The sequence below is a fragment of the Portunus trituberculatus genome, chromosome 22, assembly GCF_017591435.1.
Source record: "Portunus trituberculatus isolate SZX2019 chromosome 22, ASM1759143v1, whole genome shotgun sequence".
Lineage (NCBI taxonomy): Eukaryota > Metazoa > Arthropoda > Malacostraca > Decapoda > Portunidae > Portunus > Portunus trituberculatus.
This window is the reverse complement of record NC_059276.1, coordinates 5,022,475-5,027,968: the sequence shown is the minus strand read 5'-3', so window position 1 is coordinate 5,027,968 and position 5,494 is coordinate 5,022,475. Positions and strand designations below refer to the sequence as shown.

The 5,494-nt window shown below is 40.4% G+C and overlaps 1 long non-coding RNA gene across 1 annotated transcript; it reads right to left on the bottom strand.

The window, feature by feature from the left end:
• Positions 1 to 586: 586 nt before the first annotated feature.
• LOC123507501 lies at positions 587 to 3,236 on the bottom strand. The gene is made up of 3 exons (XR_006675664.1): positions 3,178 to 3,236; positions 2,208 to 2,269; positions 587 to 646 (listed from the first exon to the last, which is right to left on the bottom strand). It is a non-coding gene; the product is annotated as an uncharacterized LOC123507501 (long non-coding RNA).
• Positions 3,237 to 5,494: the final 2,258 nt, after the last annotated feature.

Genomic DNA, 5,494 nt, shown 5'->3' with positions numbered 1-5,494 from the left:
ATTATTCTACCATACAGACTAGCCCATCCCTCTATTTTAGGTTACTTCTCCCAGCACAGCACTTCATGAAAACCAGCCACCACTGAGAGGAGTAGGGCAAGTGACACACAAATGATACAAACACCTCCAGGCAAGACTCTTGGGTGGTAGGTTAGCTTAAAATACATTAGCATCATAACACACGCTGAAACACACAAACAAACACACCCAAAACTGCATCCAAACACTTGTAATATCCAAAAACACATTCAAATGCATCAAAAACACATGAAACACACACTCAAAACACACCCAAACACACTCAAACACATCTGAATATACCCAAACATACCAAAACACATCTAAACACACTCAAAACACATCCAAAACACCTCAAAACACACCCCAAATGCAGCCAAGAACCCCAAAACACACCAAACACATTCAAAACACACCCAAACAGACCCAAAACACACCCAAATGCATCCAAACACACCCAAACACACTCACATGCACCTCTTCCTTATGTGTGAGTCTGTAATACACTTTGTCCTTGATCTGGGAGAAGGTGGTGATGGCGGTGGACAAAACGGGTGTGGTGTTTTCAAAGGCCGTTTTAATCTCCGTCCTTGACTTCAAATAAATCGGCGTGTCGTTTTCTGCGGACCTGCAAATGTTTGGTTAGGTTAGATTAGGTTAGTTAAAAATTAATCAATAAATAAATAAAATGACAAGGTTAGGTTAGACTGAGAGAAGAATATGACATACAAACAACAAGATCGCATAGTAAAAAGCTCAGGAAGGGACGATGTCTGAGAGATGTTAAAAAATAGAGTTTCCCGCAAAGATGTGTTGAGACGTGGAACAGTTTGGGTGAAGAAATGGTGTCAGCAACGAGTGTGCAGAGTTTGAAAGAAAAATTGGATAAGTGTAGATATGGAGACGGGGCCACACCAGCGTAAAGCCCAGGCCCTGGAAAACTACAACTACCTAAATACACACACAACACACACACACACACACACACACACACACACACACCAATTTGGGAAATAATTACATGTTCACTAAATGAAAGGAAAGTTTCACTAGAATGGAAGAGAGCTAATGTAATACTGATATTTAAAAGAGGAAAGACAACTGAATCACTAACCTACAGACCAGTGTCACTTAGAAGTGTTTTGGGGAAGTTGTGTAAAATCATTATCAAAGAAAAATGGGTTAAACATCTGGAAGAAGAACAAGTCATATTGAAAAGACAATTTGTGTTCAGGACACAGAAGTCATGTGTATCAAACTTATTAAGCTTCTACTCCAGAGTTACAGAAGGACTGGAAAGCAGAGACAGACGGATGGTGGACACAGTATACCTGGACATGAAAAAGGCTTTTGATAAAGTCCCTCATGAAAGATTACTTTAGAAACTAGAGAACATAGGAAGACTGTGAGGAACCTTGCTCCAATGGACAAGAGATTATTTGAAGGACAGGGAAATGAGAACTGTGATCAGAGATACATACTCATCTTGGGGTTAAGTAACCAGCAGAGTGCCACAAGGGTCAATGTTAGCCCCCATTATGTAAACGACATTCACATTAGGGTAATCAATTATATTAATATGTTTGGTGATGATGCAAAGCTGCTAAGAGTTATCAAAACCAGAGAGGACTGTTTGCTGTTACAGAAAGATATAAACAAGATCTATGAGTGGAGCAACAAGTGGAAATTGGAGTTTAATGTCATGTAATTGAACTAGGAAAGAATAAGAGAAGACCGGTATGGAACTATTTGATGGAAGAGGAAAAAAATAATGAAGACTAAAAAGGAAAAAGATCTGGGGGTTATTATACAGGAAAATCTGAACCCTTAAAAACACATAAGTAAGGTATTTGGATTATCATATCAATACAACAAGGTAAATACTTCAAAGACAACCAATAGCTTACAAAATCCTCAAAATTTCAAGCCATAAAATCTATAACTTTGTTTTGAAATTAATTTTTCAGCAGCCAGGGAGAGAGAGGGAGTGGTTATGGGGTGCTACATTAGGTTAGATTGGGAAAAAGGCTGAGATTGTTGAAAAGTAATGAAAAAAAAGAAAAAAATCAAGTCACACCAGCTGCTAGAGTTTGAACATGTGGATGAGGCACACATCAAAACATCACCCAAACACATCCAAAGCACACTCAAAACCCCCCAAAAAACATCCCTAAACACCCCAAACTCACTCATCACATGGAGGGTTGACGGCAAGGCTGAACTGCCTGGCCACACCGGAGGCCCACCTCAGCTGCGTCCATCATACCATGAAATTATACAAGAGTAACAAAAGTAAGTGAGGACATTAACCCAAAACACACTCAAAACACTACGCAACACTTCAAAATATTAATAAATAAACACATAACTAAACTAGAAACACTTAGCACACACCAAAATCACCCACACACACATGCACAGAACCGTTAAAACACCCAGCACACACCAAAATCAGCCCCACACACTCCACACACACGCACAGACCACTTCAAACACCCAGCACAAAACAAAATCATATCCACACACACTCACACACCACTTAAAACAAAACTCAGCACACACCAAAATCATCCCCACACACTCCACACACACGCACAAACCACTTAAAACACCCAGCACACACCAAAATCATCCCACACACTCCACACACACGCACAGATCACTTCAAACACCCAGCACACACCAAAATCATACCCACACACTCCACACACACGCACAGACCACTTAAAACACTCAGCACACACCAAAATCATACCCACACACACGCACAGACCACTTAAAACACTCAGCACACACCAAAATCATACCCACACACACGTACAGACCACTTAAAACACTCAGCACACACCAAAATCATCCCCACACACGCACAGACCACTTAAAACCCTTAAAACTAACCTAAAACACACTCATTACACCATGCAACACCTCAAAATTACCCTAACCGCACTCAGAACACACCCATATATTCAAACACCCCTCTACACCACACTCAAGATATGTAAAATATACCTAAAAACATCTAACACACACTGAAAACACACAAAATACACCCAAAACGCCCTGCAACACTACCAAACACACTCAAAATACTTCAGATTTAACCCCAAAACACCAAAATGCGTTATAAAGAACGGTAACATTAAAAAGGGGACTTACCTAAATATTGTGGCTTGGCTCCTCCTCTTCTTCCACTTCCATTTTTCCTTTCTTCTTCGTCCTCTTTCTTTTTCTTTCTTCTACTGCTCCCATCTACACGCCTGAGCCTAGAAACACATCAAAACACTTAGAAAACACGAGATATTAGGCAAAATATTGAGGAAGTGGAGGGAGAGTACCTATTGTGGCTTGCCTGCTCCTCCACTTATTCCACCCTTTCTCCTTCCTTCCTCCTCACCCTCCTTTATTTATCCTTGCTTCTTCCTTCTGCTACTAATATCTACACACCTGAGCCAAGAAACACATGAAAACACGTAGAAATCACTAGATATTAGGCAAAATATCGACGAACTGGGCGGTAGGGAGGGAGGGACCCGGGCCTGGGCCTGGGCTGTGACGTCATCAAGAGCGCGGGAACAGTGGTGACTCGTCTGATTTACGTAAATAATTTTAAAAATGACTTCAAGAAAAAACGAAGCCAAGGCCGAATGCTTACTTTTTTATGACTTGATAGATACTTTAATTAATATCCAAAACATCAAAACATCTCCTGCTTAACTAGTTTTAAAAAACTGTCTAGATTAGGTATATAAAATGTATATAAACATTTCCGCTTATAACGCTGCCAAAACGTCAAGCCATTTCGACTTTATATTTCTTTCGAAAAATATTAGACAATATAAACTCTCTTCTCAGGCGTCCAACACTGACCTAGAACCAGAAGTGAACGAGTGAAAGAGCATTTATGTAAAACAAAACCATTAAACTCTAAACTCATTAAAAACTCTTGTGAAGTCCACCTATTTTCACTTGGCAAGTATTCTAACACATTCTACAGAGTCTGAGCTTTCTTTTAAGGCATTCTACAACGAGTTTGACCGTCAAACAGAAACGTAAACAAATAAAATCGAAAAAATAAAAATTACGTTAAACGGGACAAAACACCACTTCAAAGTCCACATATTTCACTCAATGGATTGATTTCACGCTTAAAAAAGTACAGACGAGTCTTTGATCAAATAAAGGCCCAGTACACCTCAAAATAAAAATATTGAAATCGGGAGTTGGAAAATTTGGACGGTTTTGGCAGCTCATATTCAAGCTATAAAACACCACTAAACGCCACATATTTACCGAACACAGGCGCGGAACACACTTCAAACACAACGAAATATTTAGAGAAACCATAAAAACACATCATGAAAGCGTAATATTATTTTTAGAGAATATATAAAAAAAAGTATTGGAACCCGCAGGTTGCCACGGGGGGGACAGGGGTGGTGGTTGGGTGGCGGGGCGGGGCCCGGGCAGGAGGTAACATCCGGGAACACTGCAGCGCGGGCTCCATAATCCTTATGTTGCATTTATTATCTCACCACAACCAAATTAAGCCTTATCGGGCAAACTTGGCCAGGAAACATGCAATGGTAGCGTAGTGGTTCCATTCTGACACATGTTTGGCTTACGGTGAGTCAAAGAAGCAAATAATAGCTGGTAATACCGACAACTGCTCGTTAGACCCATCACCTTTTCAACATTTGGGCACTGTTTTCACTCTCAGATGCAAAGAAAACCTACAAATAAGAGAGTGGCCTTAGAAATACCTGAAATAAATGATGGTGAGGCGTTGTGGAGAGTCGTGGTGAAGAGTTATTGCTCTCTTGTCTCGCCGCTGGTGCTGTCAGGAATGTCATCACTTCACTTTGTGTGTTTGGGTGTATATGGGCATGTTGTGGATGTGTTGCGGGGTGTTCATGGGATGTATAAGCAACACCACACGGCCATCACCACTATTTGTTGACATGAGCAGACGTGCACTCGACCCACCACACTTCTTTCCTTCCTTACACACTAATCCCTTATCAACACCACTGCCACACCTTACACACCTGTTCCTTGGTGCATTAATAACCTCCACCACCTCTGTCACGGCACTGTCACCTCTATACAGGCTGGAAATATAACGGCACTCCAGTGAGGTCAACCGTGTGTCTTGGCGGGAGGTACCGACGCCATCAGCTGTGGCTCTAAAGGAATTCACTCTCTTCTCCATGCCCGCTATAAATTCCAATACTATGTCCTTGTATGTGTTAAATTCTCAGTGTTTGAAAATTATCACGGAATTATGTGTGGAATATTCAGTGTTATTATGGTTTTAATTTATTTGAAGATACAAGTAGCCGTGGGGAGGAGCTTCAAAATGTCGACATTACCAAACTCAACATTAACAACACAATATATATAAACCTAATAAAAATATACAAATAAATACAAAAAAAAAAGAATACGAAACAACAAAAATAACACATAATTATAT